The sequence below is a fragment of the Dromiciops gliroides genome, chromosome 1 (genome assembly GCF_019393635.1).
Source record: "Dromiciops gliroides isolate mDroGli1 chromosome 1, mDroGli1.pri, whole genome shotgun sequence".
Classification (NCBI taxonomy): domain Eukaryota; kingdom Metazoa; phylum Chordata; class Mammalia; order Microbiotheria; family Microbiotheriidae; genus Dromiciops; species Dromiciops gliroides.
The window spans coordinates 170,140,160-170,164,070 of NC_057861.1; positions in this window are offsets into that span (position 1 = coordinate 170,140,160).

A 23,911-nucleotide genomic window follows, 5' to 3' on the forward strand; every position below is an offset into this window, starting at 1 on the left:
GGTTCCTACTCATTTATGAAAAAAGTTAGTCTCCTATGCCTGTGATTTCCTCACATGTTACTTATTCTGCCAACACTGTGTTGTCAACTGCATTATTTTGTAACAGGATATATAAACATATATGTTTATAAAACTATCCATATAATGCACATATATCTATATGTAATAACAGGATTTTATCTATTTGGGGAGAAAAGGTTACTTTTTTGGTTATGGTAGTGGCCCTTGATGTACTATGGTGTTGGTTGCTTTGCACTTTTACTTTGGGGTGCAAGCCTAAAATACCTGTTAGAAGCTACAGTGCAGATATTAGATAGAATCTGGAGGGAAGCCTTGGGATTCTTTGCATTGATGCCAGAAAAGAGATACTTTGAAAATTACCTCACAGGAGAATCAAGTGCTGATGTCAGAATTTGGATGTATGTATGAAAGAATGATAGGTGAAGATCATTAGAAATCCGGAAATAAAAGAGTTGTTTAAGGTACAACCAAAAAAAAAAAAAAGGAAAATTACTGAAATAGGTTTCCAACTATCTCTGGTAAATCAGGAGCATTTTCTATATGATTTTGCCTGTGAAGTGATATTGCCAATCATAATATATTTCTGTAGCACTGTATAATTTATGTGAAAAAATCATAGTGGTTGCTACTTTGATTTATTGAAAATAAATATATGGAAGGGGCAGCTAGTTTGTCCAGTGGTTAAAGCACTAGCCCTGGATTCAGGAGGACCTGAGTTCAAATCCAGTCTCAGATACTTGACACTTACTACCTGTGTGACCCTGGGCAAGTAACTCTGCACCCCCACCCCCCAAAAAAAAATTAGAAAGAAATGTATGAATCCATTTTCACTAAGAATTAATGATAATCAGACAAAGTTAAGTCATAATTAAAACCATTTTGAGTTGTATTTATGAAGGCCTTACTTTCTGCAAGGTACTGAGCTAAGTCCTGGGAATACAAAAGCAAAACAAATGTCCCAATCTGTCCTCCTGGAGTTTTCATTTGACTGTGGATTAGGGCTGAGAGACAGTGGAGAGGCTCAACAAGCAGGCATATGTGTGTGGGGATTTGAGAAGGGAGACAGCAGTAATTGGTGGAAACATAGACATATAAATCATGAACTTAACCATTGAAAGGATTCTTAGAAGCCAGTGTTGTAAATAAGATTACAGTTAAAATGTTTAGAACAGTTAAGGGAACAAATTGTTTTCTGGAACCTTCAAACATATCAGAAGCTTCAGTTTATATAGAATTGCTATGCCAATAACAAACCAGTCTTGGTTTTGCATTTAACCAGAATTCTTATGTACTTTTACTACTTCACGATTTCATGGGTGGAAATATGAAATTTGTCACTGTAGTTTTCTCTTATAATACATATTCTATAATTTAGACCATTCACTAACTTAAGCTAACCATTTCCTACATATGTCTGAATAAGAAAGTTTTTACTTTACTCTATATTATACACTGATGGAAGTTATCTTATGAGTGGAAATCCAAATGTTAATATTATCTCTTTAGCTGTAATTTCCAGTTCCCTTTTGGTTTTCATATGAATTTCCCAGAGGAAAAGGCAAACATTCACCAAATAATTATAATTGGCCTTTTGTAAGATTGGGACTTTTATGTGTTTTTATGTCCATCTTACACTTAGGAAAATTCAGAGATTCCACAATGCTTTTATAGTCAATAAGAGTTAGAGCTAGGATTTGAACTCTTGTTTTTCTACATATTGTCTACTATACAATACAACCTCTTGGGAAACTATCACCCTATGCTTCTTATTATTACCCCTTGCCCCCATTTTTCTCTATTCCTCTGGCATCTTTTCCCCAACCTATCCAACACTTCCATTGTGAGCTTTTAATACTTTGTTATACCTATGAAAAAAATTCCCTTCAAATTAGGCTTATATCCTTGCCTTCAAAATTACTGGTTTTTAGTTTTTATTTTTATATAGTTATTCATGTATATATCTGTTCTTGCTAATGGAATGTAAGTTAATTTTAGGCAGGAACTCTTCCTTCTTTCCTTCTTCCCTCCATTTCTCCCTTCCTTCTTTCCTTCCTTCTGTCCTCAAAACCCATGATTTCATTAGTGGAAATAATTTTAAGAATCCCTAACAGCTGCTTTATATTACACAATAAAGACCGTAGGACTTGTCCATGTGACTAGAATCTCAAATTTTCCACACATGATCTCTCCCTCATTAAAAAAGCAATTCCTTTGAAGCTGAGGCTATTGTACTTTTCTACTTGTATGTATCCTCAACACTAAGCATAGTGCTTTGCTCATAGTAACTGCCTAATACTTGCTTTATTATTTATTCATTCCTCCATTTATCTCTCCATTCATCCATCCATCCATTCATCAGCCGTGCTTCTGAACTAATGAATGTCCAAAGAAATAACCCTTGTGGACAGTTATTTTACATGCTCTGTATTTCCTGCCACCTTCAGCATCCAAAGCTACTGAAGAACCAGAAAAGACTCCATATGAGTTCTTACTGCTGTCAAATAGTTTAACATCATAAATGGATTTGGTTTTGTTAATAGAAATGATATGACAAAAGTTGTATTGTCATCTGCTTTACCCCTGCACTCTAAGGACCATTGATCCTTCCCATTTTATTTATAGCTGAAATCTTCCCTATGCTTTTTCCCCATTATTAGACGGTAACCTTCCTGAGAAAAGAGAGTCTTAAGGTGCTTACTCTGAAGTGTTTTAAGCATAATAAGCACTTAATACACATTTTTATTGAAAAGCACAAGAGATCTCTTCCAGAAAATTAGAGATATCAAGGGAACATTTAATGCAGAAATGGACATGATAAAAGACCAAAATGATAGGTAATTAAGGGAAGTAGAAGAAATTAAGAAGGCATGGCAAAATATACAAAACTATACAAGAAAGATCCTAACATCACTGATAACTACAATTGTGTGATTACTGAACTACTTCCTTCCTGGAGAATGTAGTCAAGCAGGCCTTATGAGGTATTACTAACAATAAGGCTTGTGGAGGTTACATAAATTCATCTTACCTATTTAAAAACCTTAAACAATGATATTGTGAAAATACTACACTCATTATAGCAGGAAATTTGGAAAACTCAACAGTGGCTACTGTACTGGAAAAGGAGAGTTTATGTCACATATGTAAAGAGCACAGCCAAAAATATTCAAATTACTGAAAAATTGTATTCATTTTATATGCCAGTAAGGTTATGCTTAAAATTCTGCAAACTAGGCTTCAGCAATATGTAAACCAAGAATTACCAGAAGTACAGGCTGGTTTTCAAAGCAGCAGAAGAACTCACAAACAAATTGCCAATATAAGATGGATTATGGAGAAAGCAAGAGAGTTTCAGAAAACAAACAAACAAACAAACAAACAACTGCATTAGCTTCATTGATTATGTTGAAGCCTTTGAATGTGTGGGTCGAAACAAAATGTGGCCAATCCTCAGAGATGGGAGTACCAGATCATCTTGTCTCCTGAGGAAGCTGTATGTGGGCCAAGAAGCAACAGTTATAACTGAACATGGAACAACTGATTAGTTTAAGATTGAAAAAGGAGTATGATGAAGCTGTATATATTGTGATTTTTTTAGTCTAGATGGAGAATACATCATGTGAAATCCCAGGTTGGATGGGTCAAAAACTGGAATTAAGGTAACGAGGAGAAATATCAACAATCTCAGATGTGCAGATGATACCTCTCTACTGGAAGAACGTAAAGAAGAAGTAACAAGCTTTTTGATGAGGGTTAAAGAGGAGAGTATAAAAACTGGTTGGATGCTTAACATTAAAAAAAATAAAATCATGTCAACTGACCCCATCACTTCTTGGCAAAAAGAGAGAAAAGAAAAAGAAACAGTGTCAGATTTCATATTCTTGGGCTCAAGGTGACTGAAGATGGTAATTGCAGCCATGAAATTAAAAGATGCTTTCTCTTTGTAATGGAAGCTATGGAAAATCTGGACAACATACTGAAAAGCAGAGACATTACCTTGTTGACAAAAGTCCATATGTTCAAAGTCATGATTTTTCTAATAGCAGTGTATGACTGTGAAAGTTAGACCATAATCAACAGTTTTGAATTATGGTACTGGAGAAGAGTTTTGAGAGCCCCTTTTGGGGGAAAGGAAATCAAATCAGTCAATACTTAAAGATATTAATTCACACTATTCATTGGAAGGAAAATGATAAAAATGAAACGTAAATATTTTGGCCACATAAAGAAAAAAACAGAATCAATTGGAAATGACCCTGATGTTGGGAAAGATTTATGGCAAAAGAGGAGGGTACAGCAGAGGAAGAGATGATTAGATAGTGTGATAAAAACAATGAACATGAGGTTGGATAGACTTTGGAAGGATAGAAAGGACAAGCCTGCTATGGTCAATTGGGTCATGAAGATTTGAACACTACTCAATGACAGAACGGCAACAAATCCTTTTATATATATTCATTCATTCATTCATGTCCACATATACATACGTAAATATAAATATAAATACACACATTACATATATATACACACACATACACACACACACACATACATATGTGGCTTGTCTTGTCAAAAAAAAAGTGATGTGAAATTGAACTAAGGTTGTTGTATGAGCAAAGGGATAGAGTCAGATGTAAGAAATGTGGAAATAGAGAAAGAACTGGACAACAGATTGGATATGTGGAATGGTAAGATTAAAGAATCATGAATAATGCTTATGTTCCAAAACTGGGAGATTAGAAGGATGATGGTATCCTTGACAAAAGTAAGGAAGATCAGAACTTCTTATGTTCAGAACTAACTGGAGATGCTGCTATTCTAGGGTGCAATTGGAAAAGTTTACTGCTCTCTCCACACAAAAGCCAGGCCCATCCTCAATGAAGTTTACCAAGCATTCTATTTAACAACTATGTGGTTGTTCAAAAAGCACATCAAATTGGAGTGGTAGAGTTGTATCATACATTACTAGGATAACCAAAGCGACTGTCCATCTAACTGCAATACTTCCATCTTCTACTGTTGGTATACCCTGAGGAAAAGCAGTAAGCAACCTGGTCCTTCTCCCCATGCTTGAGACACCCCTATGTCCTGTTGTTCTTTCCTGATCTACAGCTTCAAGAGAGATGAAGAGAGACTTTCCTCTGATGACACCTTCCATTGCTTTTCATCTCATGCTGCTATATTCCTTGAGGGAAGGTAGAAAGTTGTGAGGCTCTAGATTGATTTTTTTGTCTGGACTTCAATGCAAAGAGCATTGACTTTCCCATTGAATACAGGCCTATTATTTATTTGTTTGTTTGTTTGTTTGTTTTTACTGCACTGTCCCCTGAAGCGAGAAAAGGAAGAAAGTTTGTGGCATTCATCACCTTTTGTGAAGATTCAACCTTCAAGTCCTTTGTGCCTTCACAGTAAAAAGGAAAAGTGAAGGGGGCCTCATATTTGACCATATGCCCTTACATCTCATGTTACATTTGTCTCTTGCCTGATCCCTAGATTCTTTGGGGAAGAGGAATTGTGCCTTCTACTCAAACCCCATTCCTCAGCCATATGCCCCAGTTCCTAATTTCTTTCCCCTCAACCTTCCCACTCCAAATGCTACCAATCCCTTCCACCATGTCCTTTGAAATCCCTGTTTCTTTTCTTTGTCTTAAGCTTTTCCTCTCCCATTCTTTCAATCTTCTACTAACTTTAGAGACCTGAATTCCTGCTAATGAAAGCCTCCCTGGTTTCCCTTGTTCCCCATGACCGACTCATTTGTCAAGGGTGTGTGTGTGTATGCGGAGGGGTGTTAGAATATCCCTTGCACCCTATTGATGCTTCTAAGTTCTTTCCCAAACCTCCATCACTTAGAAACCACTCCCCTTTTGAGTGTCAGACAATCCATGTCTACCACACAATTAAAATGTTGGCAGTTGTTGTCTACACATGCTGAGTGGGATGTTTAAAATCTTAATTGTGGTCGCCAAAAATTAAAGGCTTCAGTACAAGTCTTTGGGCATTAAACATTTATTAGAGCATACAGATATTTACAAAGAGTTCAGAAGGTTATGAAAAAGAAGTCCTACCTAGCCTAGAGTTCCAGCTTGGTTGGGTTCTTCCTGAAGTCCTCCTCCACAAGCCTGCTTTAATCAGGAACTCTCCAATGAGCCTGTTTTAATCAGGAACTCCCTAACAAGCTGTTTGTCGAAGCTTTTTTATAGATCTGGAACAGAGGCGGTCCTTACACCCTGCTTCAAGGTGATTGGTTGGCGTCATCCAAATCCATTGGCTTTGAAGGTGTTCTCCAGTTGAGTTCCCAGTCTAGTTTCTGAGAACAATACCTTCTTAAGGGATAGCCAGGTGTGATTACAATCCAATTAACTTGAAGTAGGCTTAATCAGCATTCAATTACTCTCACTTGATTCAATCAGTCTTGATTAATCTCCAGGTGGGTCTTTGAGTATCTGCTAAATCCCATTATTTCATCACATTAGGTAATGTCCCTTCCTTAATCAAAAGCTCAGCATTTAGCTAACAAATGTTCTCCTCCACAAGTCCTGCCCTCATCATAGGAGATTTTAATATTCAGTTCAACTGTCCCCCAAATACCATACCAATTTAGTTCCTTAACCTCCTCATTTTCCAAGATCTCTTCCTAAGCCAAACATAAAGAATTTTATACCCTTGATCTTGTCATTAACCAAAAATGCATCACATCCATGCTGAAGAATCCAAAATCCCCTTAACTATACCTAATCTATTGACTTTCTATTTCACCCTCCCCATTCTCTTACCAAAATGTTCTCTTTATTGACACTTTTCCAGGCTTTTTCTCCGAGCAACAGAATTCACCAAGGTTGTTTCAGTTATACTCCTATTATAGTTCGTTTGTCTTTGATACAATTTCTATAAAATAGAAAAGAATAGGAATCCATAGTTCAGGTTTAACATCATTAAGATAGAAATAACCTTAGAAAGGCATTTTATGTATCTCCTAATCCTTTCAAATGATTTGCAGAGAATTAATTTTTTAATCTCTGTTCAGTATTTGGAAATTTTGAAAACATGTTGGCCTCTACTCTTTCCTATCATGTTATAAACAGCCAAGAAAATATAATATTTTTGGTAGCATCTATTTTAGAGAATAAAAATGTATGTCATTCACCGGGTTAAAATATTTTCCAAATGAGCTAATCAATGACAAAAATGCTTTTAAAATGTTACAAGTTTTGTTTCCAAAATTGGAAACATCTTCTGTTAGCTGCTTTAGTATTTGTCATCTTGGAAGCCAAGGAAATTCTGTGTAGTGAAGAAGCATTTCATGTTCAACTGTCATTTCTTGAAAAAGTTCCTTAAAATTGCAATGATTAAAAAACCTGGGAAAGACTGTGAGCTGCCGAACTCATGACACAATCACTCCAAAAACCATCCAAATAATGCCATAGGAAAATGCCTGGAGCAGCAAAACTCACAGAAGAATGTGCAGAAATCATCTTCTAACCAAGAACAGCTTAGAAGGTCAGAAGGAGGTAGCTGCTGTGCTAATACAGGAGTCGAACACAACCCCACAGTCAGCCTGACACAGATCCAGTCCCAGGAAGGCCTCACCAGAGAAGCAGACCCCCAGAGCCTCTGAATCAGCTGAAATGCCAGTGTTGTCTGGAACTAAGCTCACAGTATGGTGAGTGGGCTGAGCCCTGGCAGGGGGGAGACTACAGGGGTCTATGCCAGTGCTAAGGCAGAACTTGGATTTTACACCCATGATAAGAACCAAGAGGTAAGCTTGAGTAGCAGTGGCCCAGGTGGGGGAGGGGCACAGGCTTGTGGGAGCTAACAGCCACAACACACAAAGCTAGTTGATTAGCAAGTTGGTCTGGGGTCATCTAAGGACCAGGTAACAGGCCAGGTGAGGGAAGAACCTGATTCTGCTTAAATCATACCACCTGGGACTTCTTAAGCTTGGGATACTGCAGCCTGGAAACAGTGCCCCACTTTAAGGAACTAAAAGTCAAGTAAAAGAAAGGCAAGATGAGCAGACAGAGAAAGGTGAGGACCATAGAAAGTTTCTTCAGTAACAAGGAAGACCAAGGGGCACCCTCAGAGGAAGATGTCAACATCAGGGCCCCTATATCTAAAGCTTCCAAGAAAAATACAAATTGGTCTCAGGCCATAGAGATGCTCAAAAAGGACTTTGAAGATAAAGTTAGAGAGGTAGAGGAAAAAATGGAAAGAGAAATGAGGGTGATGCAGGAAGGACATGAGGAAAAATTCAACAACTTGAAAAGCCAAATGGAAAAGGAGGTACAAAAGCTCTCTGATGAAAATAATTGCCTAAGAATTAGTATTGAACAAATGGAATCTAGTGACTTTATGAGAAACCAAGACACAATAAAGCAAATCCAAATGAATAAAAAAATAGAGGGCAATGTGAAATATCTTCTGGGAAAAACTGCTGACCTGGAAAATAGGTCCAGGAAAGATAATTTGAAAATTATTGGTCTACCTGTAAACCATGATCAAGGAAAGAGAGCTTAGACACCATCTTCCAAGATATTCTCAGGGAAAATTGCCCTGAAATTCTAGAAGAAGAAGCTAAAATAGAAATTGAAAGAATCCACCAATCACCTCCAGAAAGAGATCCCAAAGGGAAAACTCCTAGGAATAATATAGCCAAATTCCAGAGCTCTCAGGTCAAGGAGAAAATATTGCAAGCTGCCAAGAAGAAAGCATTCAAGTACTGTGGAGCCCCAGTCAGAATAGCACAAGATCTAGCAGCTTCTACATTAAAGGACCAGAGGGCATGGAATATGATATTCCAAAGGGCAAAGGCTATGGGATTACAACCAAGAATCACCACCCAGTAAAACTCAGCATTATCTTTCAGCGGAAAAAATGGGACTTTAATGAAAAAGAAGACTTTCAGATATTTGTGATGAAAATACCTGAACTGAATGGCAAATTTGACTTTCAAATACAAGACCCTAGAGAGCCATAAAAAATTGGAACTGGGGGACATACCTGGGGTCATACAGTGGGCAACTGTCTTGTATCTGAGGGCAGGTTTTGGCTGGGATTCCCCTGGGTCCAGGGCTGATGCTTTGTCCACTGTGTCACTTAGTTAGGTGATGACATATTTAGGGTTAAATTGAGGGGTGAAGGGAATTCACTGGAGGAGGGGGAAGGGCAGAAGTGAAATCCTACACGAAAGTAATAAGAAAAGGCTTATGGAGTTGGGGAAGAGATGGGAGAGGAGCAGGGCAGTAAATGAATTTTACACTCATCAGAATTGGCTCAAAGAACTCAATCTCATTAGAATTGGTTCAAGGAGGGAATAATGTACACACTCAATTAGGTGGAGTAATCTCTCAAACCCTACAGGAAAATAGGAGGGGAAGGGGATAAAGAGAGAGGGGCAAAAGAAGGAAGGGCAGAGTTGGGGAGGGGACAGAGAGAAGCAGATCCCTTTTGAAAAGTGATAGGATGAAAGAAGATGGATAATAGAATAAATATCATGGGGAAGGGAATAGGATGGAAGGGAAATAGTTAACAATAGTAATCATGAAAAAGAGAAAAGGGGGAAAATTGTACAAAAAAATATTTATAGCAACTCTTGGTGGAGGCTAAGAATTGAGAATCACTGGAATGTCCATCAATTGAGGAATGATGGAAAAAGCTGTGTTATATGATTATAGTGGAATGGTCTTGTGCTACAGGAAATGACAAACAGGATGATCCCTGAAAAACCTGGAAAGACTAATGAACATTGATGTATAGTGAAGTGAGCAAAGCTGAGTGGACATTGTGCATAGTGACAACAGTATTGTTCAATGAGTAATTGTGAATGACTTAACTACTCTCAGCAGTGTAATGATCCAAGACAATCCCAAGGAACTAATGAGGAAGCTTACTATCCACTCCTATAAAAAGAACACTTGTGCATTGTACATATATAACATGATTGTAATCTTGTGGAGGGGGGAGGAAAGGGAGGGAGGGAGGGAGAAAAATTTGGAACTCTAAATCTTATGAAAAGGAATGTTGAAAACTACCCTTGGATGGCAGAGGAGAGGCCGTGACTCCCACAAGGTCCAGATAAACCCATCCATTCATGCCCAAATGATGCGGTAAAAATCAAAACCCAGAACAGCCGAATGCACATAAGAACAGAGACGATTTCCCCGCAAAAGAGGGCAATTCTGATCACCTACTGATCAGGCTGAACAGCTCAGCACATGGTCCGGACCCAGCCAGGGACACTGCTTCCAGCGCATGTCAGAATCTTCAGCACCAGCAGCTTCTGAGGCTCCGATTATGGACTGGTGAGGGGGTTCGGCGGTAGGCCAGGGTAAAGTGGAGGCAGTATCTACTGGAGTTGGGGCAAAGCGACCTGGGTATGAACCAGTGGGCTGAATCGAGTGGTAGTGGCCCAGTGGGGGAGGGGTAAAAGCATGCCAAGCTTCTGACCATAGAGAATCAGAGTTCAATCCGACTTCTGTTCCCGGGTCAGAGAAAGCGGCTGTGATTACTCACAAGCCAGGCAGGCTGAGAAGAAGCCCAATCACCCCCTGGGCCACGCTGTAGCATGACCAGTGTGTCCTGGAAGCAGTGCTACACTCTAAGGAGTAAAAAGCCAAGAAATAGTAAGCCAGGATGAGTAGGCAGAGAAAGCAGAAGAACATTGAAAACTTCTTTGGGGGAAAGGTAGACCACAATACAACCTCAGAAGAAGAAGACAATAACAGGGTCAAAGCTTCCAAGAAAAATATGAACTGGTCTCAGGCCATGGAAGCTCTCAAAAGGGACTTTGAAGAGAAAGTAGGAGAGATAGAATGAAGATGTAGAGAAAGAGAGGAAGGAATGGAAAGAGAAATGAGAGCAATGCAGGAGAGTCATGAGAAAAAAGTCAACAGTTTGAAAAGCCAAATGGAAAAGGAGATTAAAAAACTGTCTGCTGAAAATAATTGCCTAAGAATTAGGATTGAACAAATGGAAGCTAGTGACCTTATGAGAAACTAAGATACAGTAAAGCAAATCCAATAGAATGAAAAAATAGAGGGCAATGTGAAATATCTCCTTGGAAAAACAGCTGACCTAGAAAATAAATCTAGGAGAGATCATTTGAAAATCATTGGACTACCTGAAAACCATAACCAAAACAAGAGCTTAGACACCATCCTCCAAGAGATTGTGAGGGAAAATTACCCGGATATTCTAGAAGCAGAAGCTAAAATAGAAATTGAAAGAATCCACCGATCACCTACTGAAAGAGATCCCAAAAGGAAAACCTCCAGGAATATTATAGCCAAATTCCTGAACTCCCAGGTCAAGGAGAAAATATTGCAAGCAGCTAGAAAAAAGGAATTTAAATACTGTGGAGCTCCAATAAGGATAAAGCAAGATCTAGCAGCTTCTACACTAAAGGACCAGAGGGCATGGAATATGATATTCCAGAGGGAAAAGGAACTGGGACTACAGCCAAAAATCATGTACCCAGCCAAACTAAGCATCATCTTTCAGAGGCAAACATGGAATTTCAAGGAGAAAGAAGACTTTCAGGCATTTGTTATGAAAAGTCCTGAACTGAAAGGAAAATTTGACTTTCAAATACAAGACCCTGGAGAAGCATAAAAAGGTAAACAGGAAAAAGACTTCATGAGGGATATTAAAAGATCAAACTATTTATATTCCTACATGGGAAGATAATACTTCAAACTCATCAGAACTATCTCAGTAAGGATTTAACAGAGGACACAGGTCTGAACTGAATACGAAGGGACGTTATGTTTTGTTCTTTATGGGATGTCTTATGTCAGGGGCTGGATTTGGGCTTGGGGCCTCCTGGGTCCAGGGCTGGTGAATTGTCCACTGTGCCACCTAACTAACCCATAATTACATCCTTAAAATAGGGTTGAGGTGTAGGAGAAATAGACTGGAGGAGGGGGAAGGGGAGAGATGGTCTAGGGAGAAGTTGTTCACATGAAGGAAACAAGAAAATAGTTTATGGAGGGGAGGGGAAGAGGGGGAAGGAATTGGGGAGTGAGTGAACCTTAATATCATCAGAATTGACTCAAAGAAGGACTAACATACATACTCAAGTGGGTATAATAATATATTTTTGCCCTGAGGGAGGGGAGGAAGATGGGGGGGAAGGGGAAGGATGGAAAGGCAGATTGGGGAGAGAGTAGTAAAAAGCAAAATACTTTCAAGGAAGGTAAAGATGTTCTGCATAACAGCACAAGTATGACATTGAATTGCTTGATTTCATAGGGTGAGTTGAGGAGAGAGGGAGGAAGAAAATTTGGAACATAGAATTAGGTCAAAGACCTTAAACTCATCAGAGTTGGCTCATGGAGGGAATAACATTCATACCCAGTTGGGAGGAGTAATCTATTTAACCCTACAGGAAAGTATGAGGGGAAGAGGATAAGGAAGGAAGGGTGGAAAAAAAAAGGAGTGCAGAGTAGGGGAGGGGACAGTCAGAAGTAAAACACTTTTGAAGAGGAATACTTTAAAAGAAGATAGAAAATAGAGTAAATATCATGGGAAGGGAATAGGATGGAGGGAAATAGTTATGATGATTGAATATAATGGCAAAATATATGGTACCTACTTTGCTGGGCTAATATGAAGACAATTCTTTGTCAAGTTTAAGGTACTTTATTTAGGTTATGATGAACAGGATACTATCAGAAAAACCTGGAAAGACCTACATGAACTGAAGTAGAGTGAAATGTACTGTATACAAAATAACAGCAATAGTGTAAGATGATCTGCTGGGAAGCATGTGGTTATTTTCAGCAAGGCAATGGTCCAATATAGCCCTGAAGGACTTATGAAAACGGCAACCCATCTACAGAGAAAGAAGTGATAGTATCTGAAAATAGATGGAAACACATTTTTTTCTTTTCTTTTCTTTTTTTTTTTTTTTTTTTTTTGTGAGGCAGTTGGGGTTAGGTGGCTTGCCTGGGGCACATGGCTGGTGGGTGTTGGGTGTCTGGGGCCAGATTTGGGCTTGGGTGCTCCTGGTTCCAGGGCCAGTGCTCTGTCCACTGCGCCACCTAGCTGCACCTGGAAACACATTTAAAATTTTTTTTTTCCTCTGACAATTCCTCAGTCTAAAGTTTTGGGACTTTTTTGACTGTTTTCTCTCACAACCTAGATAATGTGGGAATGTCTTCCATGACTACTCATGTATCATTTATTTTGAAATGCTTGCATTCTAGTGGGTGGGTGGTGGGAATGGAGGAGGAAGAGAAGTTGGAACACAATTTTTTAAAAAAATTGATGTTAAAATTTATTTTTACATATATTTTGGAAAATAAAATTCTATTCAATTAAAAAAAGAAAAAAAAAGAAAATTACCCTTACATGTAACTGGAAAATAAAATAAATGTTTGTTGCTCAAAAAAAAAAAACTGCTTCTGATAAATTCGGTGACTTTCATAGCTATTAAAAAATCTTTCAGGACTGTTGGAAGAGTTTTGTTGTTGTTGTTGTTGTTGTTGTTGTATTTGTATGACTGCTTATAAAGCAAAGAGTAATTACAATGTGAATAGTTTCCTATTTTTCCACTGCAACAGGAAAAACAGATGTATTACCAAACATTGCATAAGTTACATCTGTCCCAAGAATATAAAGTTTTTCTTTCCAGTCAACATTTTATTTGGAAAAAAGTTTTACTATTTCCAAAATGTCAGTAGCCTTTTTAGTGTCCAAAAATCACTGTGTATGCATGCATCTATGCATAAGCATGTATGTATATAGACATATACATTTGGGTATCCATATGTCCATATGACATGCCTATATATACACATACATGTATTATGCATGAGTGTATTAGGCATTGTCTTGTCTATACTGAACAAAAAATTAGATGAATACTTTGAGAGATAGCTGTAGTTTTACCTGATTATATATTGAAGGGGAGTAGTAGATCAACTTTCTAGGCTCCTTACATAACTAAAATTATTATGAAATGGAAAATCCAAGTTTTGAAAGAGCCCAAGCTTTTTTGACTATCCTTTCTCTGCATGAAAAGCACCTACATCTTTATATGATTTTTATGATGTACATATATAAGGTATTTATTTCAGTTTTTCTGCCTTCATATTTCTATTTACTTTTTTGTTTTGTTTATTTTATACAAAAAGCATTATGGCTTCCTTGTCCTATTATGTGCATTAATGCAAGTGAAAATTATATAGTACATGATTTCCATTATACCTCCTTTATTTTGACATTTCAAATTGTCTATAAAATATATGAGGGAAATAAAGCTAAAATCAGATGTTTGGTTACATTAATATTTCTTAAAGTCAATATTTTGTATGACCTTTAAGAGATAATTTTGATAAATCTGCAAAGAGAGAAATATTGATATTTGAAATAGGTGATGTTCTAGGTATTAAAAGGTTTATGGTGGGGGGCAGTTAGATGGCGCAGAGGATAAAGCACTGGCCCTGGATTTGGGAGTGCCACAGTTCAAATCCGGCCTCAGACACTTGACACTTACTAGCTGTGTGACCCTGGGCAAGTCACTTAACCCTCATTGCCCCACCAAAAAAAATGTTTATGGCAAGTAAGGAAAGTTAGGAAGATTTTATAATTTATGTAAATTACTAAAACTTTTGGTGGCATTAAACCCTACAACAGATAAGTATATTACTGTAGTATCTTAAGATTTGTGTCTTTTCTAGAATTTGACTATTGTTATGATTGATGTCATGTGGCTTTCTGTGTCTTTCTAGAAATAACTGTTCTCATATCCAATTTCATTTGCAGTTTCCTTGTAATGTTATTTTAAAATGTGTTAGATTTGCATAGAATAGTAGTTCACAAATACCACTAGTGACCTGTACCACCATGCAATCTGTTAGAAATAAGAGGAGGTTACTTTAAATAATAGATTTCAGGTAGCAGCTAGGTGGTGCAATGGATAAAGCACTGGCCCTGGATTGAGGAGGACCTGAATTCAAATCCAGCCTTAGGCATTTGACACTGTGTGACCCAGGACAAGTCACTTAACCCTCATTGCCCTGCCCCTCAAAAAAAAAAATAAATAATAGACTTCAAACATTTCTTTAATTGTCACCCATATCTGAACATGCCTGATTTACACTGGTAAACTATCCATGTTATTATGAATGGCTGATACAGTTTATTCAACTTTCCAGTTTGGGAAACTTTAACAAACAATGAAAATGACTCACTTCCTTCTATGTATCAATAATTTAAAAATTGTGAATAGGTCATACTGTAAAGGAAGAGATATATCCATGTCATCAATGTGAGAAATCATGTCTACATCATTTGATGAGTGAACAACTACTAAGTGCAGAGCTACCCAATAATTGACTAACTATATCATACAATTTGTACACAAGAAGACTGGGATCATAGGCATTCTAGAAGTGTGACTAATAGCAGTAGTAATTTCAGAGTAGCAATGTTATTTTGAGACATCTGCCAAACTGTAATGTAATATAAAAATGTCTGTGATTTCAAATAGTTACAAAATCATGGGTAATCATCATAATATAGCAGTTTATTGCATGCATTTATAATCGAAGGAAATACTACATTCCCATTACAGGGGAATAAAAGTAAAAATTCATTCCTTTTCTCATACATTTTCAAGTATGTAATGAAGTCTATCCATGGAACACAATTCAAGAAACTTTGATCTATGTGTTCAAATGTCTATCTCTACATATTTTAAGCTAGTTGACCAGAATGACCCCAGGCCCATATCCAGTATTATTTTCCCTTAACTCTGGATTACATTAGAGAATATATAAAATCTACTATGACCAACTGATAAAAGAGAAATTACCATTATTTCAATATATAACTGGTGTGTTTAAATATTAGATTAACTAGGTTTTTCCCCTCAAAATACCTTTTTCATGGTAGGTAAATATTCTTTAGAATTATCAAAAATTAATTTAGAAGCACACTTTCAAAACCATAGACATTTAATTTTTAGCTATTTGAAATAATTGACATTCTCAAGGATGTAGAGTTATTAATAAATACATTTAATTGAAGGACAGAACTAAGCATCATGTTGATGGTCTAGTTAAGATAGCATTACCACAATGTCTTTTGTGCAAAGGACTTTCATAATAAACCCGAATCACATGGAAAAACATAAAAAGCACAGAATTTTAGAATCAGAGGGCCTCTATTTAAATATTAGCTAGGCCACTTATTACCTCTATGATGGTGGGCAAATAATTGCTTTTTTCTAAGTCTTAGTTTCCCTATCTATAAAATAAGAATAATGAACTAAATTACATGTAAGGTCCCTTCTAGCTCTAAATTTCTATAGCACTTGAAGTCAGAAAGTTTTGCTGTATGTTTTGATATGTTATTTCATGGTGACCAGAAGAGTCCCATGTAAGGTTAGAGGGAGATGAAGGAGAGTATATTTCATCATATTGGGTCTTAGTCATCTAAAGAATGTCTACAAATACAAGCAACAATTCTGAGAGAATATGGTTATTGTAATGAAAAAAATGTATGAAATTTAGGGGGTTGGGGATAGACACTGAAAGATTGTTTTTGAATTTTAAATATATATACATACACACACACATATATATACACACATACATATACATATATATTTTGATATATATGTGTATGCATATGTGTATATATCTCATCTTCATAAATGTATATGATCATCAAAATAAGAAAAAGAAATACCATGTCAATTGCTATTCAGTTTTCCCAGTTTCCCCTTCATATTTAAAAGAATTATGGAAATCCCAATTGTTTCATTCCAAAGAGGAAGCTGATTTCCATCACATTCTTAATAAAAGATCATACAGTCAACAGGATAATTTTCATTACTTTGCATTTTCTCCAGGGAAAGCACTTACCCCAAGAACCATCTCGCTTGGTGATAAGTAGCAGTTGTACTTACTTTGAGTGTCCAATACATGGCTTTGCCTAATTTGCATCTATCCACTAAATAGTTTAATTAATTTTGCATTGTGCTTACTGACTAGTTTTAATTAGCAGTTAAATCAGTTCAGTTAACAAAAAATGTAGGTGTTTACTTGAATTCAAATCACAATGAGTTCTCCAGGCTTGATTCAAAAAACTGTTCCACACCATTGGTGTTGGATTTCTTCAGGGTTTACTTAGGGGAAAAAGTGTCTTCTACACTTTTTTCCCTCAATAAAGTATGAACCTTTATGATTCATTAACTGGCTTACGCCTCCTCTGCCCCCTTGTGCTCTGTAGTGGAGAGATCGGCATGCCCAGAGCAAGGGTGAAGACATACAAAAAAGGGATCTTCTCTGCTTCAGTGAAGAGAAAATATGTAGGCAAGTGATCCTCACACTGGTGCTTGAAGGCAGGATTTGCCTGATCGGAATTCCTGAAGCAGCAATCACTTATGAGGTCCTGTGAATTCCTATAGAAAATGGCTATGTGGAAATGCATCTTGCCTCTATGTCAGACTATTGAAGTGAATGGTAGAATTTATAATCCTTCTGTTGGTTTGATACTAGTGCTAATGTTGTTTAGTTTTTTTCAGAATATCCTTTCATATATATGTACATACATGTGTGTGTGTGTGTGTATAGAGAGACAGAGATCTTATAGATCTTTCTGAATTAGGAATTTAGGCTAGGAAGTATGTCTGGCTTTCTTTTTGTGGATTTGGCATTCACAGAAGTAAAATCAAAATCACATTAACAAAAGATATTTATGGGTCTTTTCCCCTTTACTAGTGCTTAATTATATGTCTCCAAGTTGAGGTTTTAAATATTGTTTCTACAAATCAAGGCATTGCTCACTTTCAGAAGGAATCATTATGAAGGAAGATTGAATATTTTAAAACAGGCAGACTAGATTTAAGAAGACAAATGTCATTAAAATTCCTTCAAAATCTTACTCCTTTAATTCCATATGACATAGGGAACAGATCTTGATTTGATATGTGATGTATAAAATCTAAATGTGTGTTCTAATCTGCCCCCCCCCCCAGTTTTTTCGGGGAAGCTGACTAAAATCACTGATAATTTCAGCAAGAGTTTAGGCTTTTTAGGATTTATTAAAGTGTATTAGGAGTTAGTGAAGAGAGAGGATGGAAAATCCTAGTTAGATGTATTTGGTATAGGCAGATAGAAAATTTTTCTTTTCCTATCAGTCCACTTGAAGTCCCACACCAAGCCAAAGTCCTGGAAGACAAGGGGGACCCTCCTTTTTCTGCTGTCACATGCCTATTCCCTACAAAAAGAGGAAGACCCAGCCAGCTAACCCAGCTTCCTAGTTTTTCTCTCCCTCCCGGGAAGGGGAGATCTTTCAAGCTGATTGGTTGAGATTGGTCTCTTGCTGATGTCAGTAGTCCACCACCTCTGAGAACAACCCTCCACTCAAGGCCAGCCAGGTGTGGTTTTGATTTTGATGGTCTTCAGGTGGGGCCCCTGGGCATCTGCCAAATCCCATTATTTTATCACAGATATGAAATCTAAGTTCTCTCCAAGGAAAACAAAGATAGCATGTCCTACTAGCTATGTCTGAGTAGACAAGTTAAAGTAAGGAATGGATTCATTCAATTTTTATCCAGAAAGCTTTATCAATATAGAACAAAAACATAAATAATCTAATGAAAAAGCATAAATTTTCCTCAAAAGCAAATTATGTTAAGCTTTAGTTTTAACTACTATGATGGTTGCTTAATTTCTTTATATTTTGACCATCCTATATTTAAAAAGAACAAGTTAATTTAATAATATTGTACTCCTCAGAGATCTCTAATCACAGGTTTCTCTTCCCATGCAGTTAAGAATATGGATCTAAGATATTTTTTAAAATCTGGAAAGCTGTATCATACTTTTGTGAGAAAAGAAAACAATCAATCTGACAATATGTTTTGAGAATCATACCATCTGGGGCATGTAGATGGTGCAATGGATAAAGCACTGGCCCTGGATTCAGGAAGATCTGAGTTCAAATCCAGCCTCAGACACTAGACACTTGATACTAATTGTGTGACACTGGGCAAATCACTTAACCCTCTTTCCCCCTCAAAGGAAAAAAAAGAAAATCATATCATCATAACCTTTCAAGCCATATAATTTCATAATTTGAAAAAATTATGTATAACTCCTAATCAAATCTTGAACATTTTCAACCATTGTTCATCCACCTTCTGCTTGAAGGTCTCTACTGTTGGGGAACTAGTTACTCCATCAAGACAAGACAGTTACTTTTCTCTTCAGATGGCATTTCTCATGCAGATGTGAAATCTTCCTCCTTTCAATGCCCATCCATCCAGGAAGGGGAGTTAGAGTTAATCTAATCCACACTATTTATTTTGAGGGTGAGAAAAATGGCACCTAAAGAAGTGAAACAACTTTCCCAATGTCCCAAAGGGATAGGGTTGGGATTAACTAGCCTAGAATGAGAACTGGGGAATAGGAAACAATATTTACACTATTCAAAACAGACATGAAATAAGAGCCAGGTATCTTGGCTGGTCAAGCCAAATGACATCAGCCAAATTTTTCTTTTTAGAAATGGAGGGGTAGGATAATGATTAATTTATTAACAATAACAACATGAGATAGAAAAAGAGTTTTGGAAGACTAAGTGATCAATGCAAAGACAAGTCACAATTCCAGAGGGCCAGTGATGATGAATGGTATACACTTCAACAGAAAGGTGATGGACTCAAGAATAAGAATTTCATACACGCACACACACACACACCATGATCAACGTAAGAATTTATTTTATTTGACAATGCATATTTGTAATAAAGCTTTTCTTTTTCTTTTTTTAAAATTTGAATAGGAGGAAAAGAAAATAATTATAATCATTATCAATTTAAAAAAGATTCAAAAAGTGTATAAGAGATTTAGAAAAGCTTACTTTAGGCAATTATTATAAATGAAGGGCTGGGGGGGGGGGGAAGAGTTCTATGTGACTTGGAAGAAAAGCTCCAAACCAGTCCAGGGAGCACTTTTTAAGGCCAGGGTGGGAAATTCATTGGAACATTGTTTAAAGACTGGATCATGGCTTTACTTTTTATTTTTTTTTTAGTATCCCCATAACTTAGTACTATGCCTGGAACATAGTAAGCACTTAGTAAATGTGTGGGCTCATCCTCACCTTCCTTTTTTCAAAGGTAGAAATCAATGTTTGAAGGTACTGCTCCTTTTATAAATGAACAGTTTGGTCACTGTGAAACACAGAACTCTTAAAAGCATCTTCCTAATGCACAAGTATGGCTATTCTGCTGCCATGCTCAAAGACTTTCAGCACAACTCTATGGGTTATAGGAGAAAATACCAATAATTTCTTAGCTTCTTCAACATAAAGTTGATCCAACCTATATTTCTAGTCTGATAATGCTTTTTTTCTTTTTGGAACTACACAGTGGGTAGAAACAGGCCTTTTGGTAATTCTTTTTATCTGCTTTTCATTCCTTTTCATAAGCAAATACCTGAAATAGACTTTCTTCCCATCTTAGTTTGATGAAATTGTTCTCTTTGTTTAAGGCTCAGATAAAATTCCTCTTCAAAGGAACAGGCCCTAATCTACCCAGCTAATCCCCCAGAGAAGGTGATCTTTCCCTCTTCCAATTTCAGCATTTTTTGTTTTGGAGTAAATAAACAAATACTGGCTTATATAATACCGAAACATATTAGTCTTGGTAATCTGTACAACTTTTCCAGTGCTCACTTTGTTTGTGAAATAGAGACAATAATGCTAATTTAACTTACCTCACAGGATGTTTGTGAACAAAATTCCATGTATATGTGAATTTTTAGTAAAACGTGGAAGATTTATATCATCTGAAGGGAAATCAGAGCATATATATGACTTCTTATGTTTGGATTTGTTCTTTATGCTTATCTTATTCCACCATACAGAATATTCATCTGTATCTCCATTCCCCCTTCCCTTCTTCATATGCTGTTCCTCAACTGGAAGTGGAGATTATAATAATACTTACCTCATGGATTGTTGTGAGGATCAATTAAGATAGAATTTATAGAAAGTTTTTAGCATAGTCCTTGGCACATGGTGAGCACTATTCCCTTCCTTTCTTTTCCTTGAGGTTAGAAACATTCATTTTTATTTAAGGGTAGAGATTTCCATTTTGTCTTTGATATCCCTGAAAACTATTTCAATTCCATGTCCATAATGGATGCTTACTAATTTTTAAAAATATAACTGAATGGAAATAAGTCACAAAATACAACTTCCCAGATCAGTCTTATTTCAGTGTGGTCCCTCCTTCTTTGGTATTCTTTATTGTCTAGCCTATTTATATGTTTATTAATCATGGACAGAATTGTGACATTTCATGTATTGTAATTGTAAATTATTATTTATCTCTTGCATTGTTATTTAACTTTCCAAGTATTTGTACTCTGTCTCCCCAAATAGATTATAAACTGCTGGAGGGTAAACTTTTATATTACAATCTTTTTGTATCCCCTAATGACCTAACTCAATGTTAGAATAATTCATGTGTTGATTGATGAATGCAAAGTAGTTTATTTTAGGGGTAAGGGTGAGGGACACACAATAGCCTAAAGATACAATGGGGAAACTGCTGATGTAGAGTTCCTAAAGAGAATATCATATTCTCAATTTTAATAAATGCCCAGCTGCACCATCCTCATTTATACATACAAACATATATACATGTACACATACACACATATGTATAGTGTATGTATATATATACATGCATATATACATAGTATTCATAATATATATAAACTATATACAGTCATAGTGTGTATATATGTTTATGTGTGTATGAATGGATGTACATATGTATGGAAGTATATATGTATTGTGAGATTGGAATGACACTCCCTGCTTAGAGAAATATTGCAGGGAAGCTCCAGCATGAGGAGAAAGCATGTGACTTGGAAACCATGTGACTTTAGCATCCGGAAGTTACCTGGCATCTGGAAGTTGTCCAGAATCCAGAAGTTACATCTACAGAACCACTTGTGGGACTTGTCAATCAGAGCTACCAACCAATTAGCTTGGAGCTGTGTGTGTGGATGGCCCTATTTCCAGTTTCACAAGGGGGATTCTGGGAGAAGCCCCTGAGGAGGGTTTTTTTGGGTTCCTGACCTCTGCTTGGCAGGTTGGATGCTGGGGTCTGTTAGATAGTTAGAGGAAGTTTGCCTTTTACCTCTCTCTCTCTCACCAACTTCTGAAGCATTTTAATAAATACTTAAAAGTCTAAACTCTTGCTAAAGTTTCTAATTTATGGTAACCACTCATTAGATTTTAGATATCACAGCTATAATTTTAGCCCCTTGTAGTATGTATGTATATATATATGTATGTATGTATATATGTATGTATGTATAATGCTAATGTCTTTTGATTCCCTAGACCCTTATCCCTAGTAATTTGTAGAGGTCATTAATTCTTTTTTTTTTACTTGGTTATCTTGACTTTGCTTATTTATTCATTCATTCATTCGTTTGTTTCTTTGTTTATTTATTTGCAGGGCAATGAGGGTTAAGTGACTTGCCCAGTGTCACATAGCTAGTTAATTGTCAAGTGTCTGAGGCTGGATTTAAACTCAGATCTTCCTGAATTCAGGGCCAGTGCTTTATCCACTGTGCCATGTAGCTGCCCCTGAGGTCATTAATTCTTAGGAATGAATAGATTGCTAAGAGATTAAAGGGACAAAATGGAAAAAAAAAAGTAGCAGAGAAATGCAATAATTAAATACTTTTGAGAAGTTTTTACTAAACATTGGAATTCTTTAGATTTATAATAATGGGGGCAGCTAGATGGCACAGTGGATAAGCACCGGCCCTGGATTCAGGAGTACCTGAGTTCAAATCCGACCTCAGACACTTACTAGCTGTGTGACCCTGGGCAAGTCACTTAACCCCAATTGCCTCACCAAAAAGAAAGAAAGAAAGAAAGAAAGAAAGAAAGAAAGAAAGAAAGAAAGAAAGAAAGAAAGAAAGAAAGAAAGAAAGAAAGAAAGAAAAAGAAAAGAAAATATTTATAATAATGCAGTCTAACAACAGAGATATTTGAACTTTATCTCCACCAGTGTTTATTCCTTGGTTGTTTTTATAAGCCTTATTCCATTTGCCAAGATTTCAAAGATGATATTACATAGGTATTATAATAGATGATATACCTAGTAAATGCCTGTTAAAAGGGAAATCTCCAAGCAATTCCCTACTAAAAATAATATTAGTTTAGCATGTGTTATTATAGTCTATGTGAAATATAAATATATTAATAGATTAGATAAATTTGCTATCAGGTCTATTATTTTACATATTTTAAAACTTAAATGATAACTATATTTCATATGTTTTTCTTCAAAGAAAGAAGGAATTGAACATGTTATGTTTTTATCAATTGTATGTCTCAAAAAGTTTTTATTTATTTAATATTTTAATACTCTAAGTCTTAATACTTCCTCTCTTCTTACTTAATGATAATCTGTCTACAACTTTGCTTAAAAACCTCATCATTCCAATGAAACTGTTACATCTAAATTCATGAATCTATTTTTTTCTCTGTCTTCCTGACCTCTCTGACATATTTGACACTGTTGGTCATCCTTTTCTCCTGGATGTTGTTGTTTAGTTATATTCCAGTCATGTCTGACTCTTCAAAACCCCATTTGGAGTTTTCTTGACAAAGATATTGAAATGGTTTATCATCTTCTTATCCATTTCATTTTACAGATGAGGAAACTGAGGCAAACAGGGCTGAGTGACTTGACCAGGATCACACAGATACAAAGTATCTAATGCCTGATTTGAACTCAGGAAAAGGTGTTTTCCTGACTCCGGGCTCAGCACCATTTTATCTAGAAGCACCCTTCTCCTTAATACCCTCTTCTCTAGGTTTGTGTGTTACTACTCTTTCCTGGTTTTCT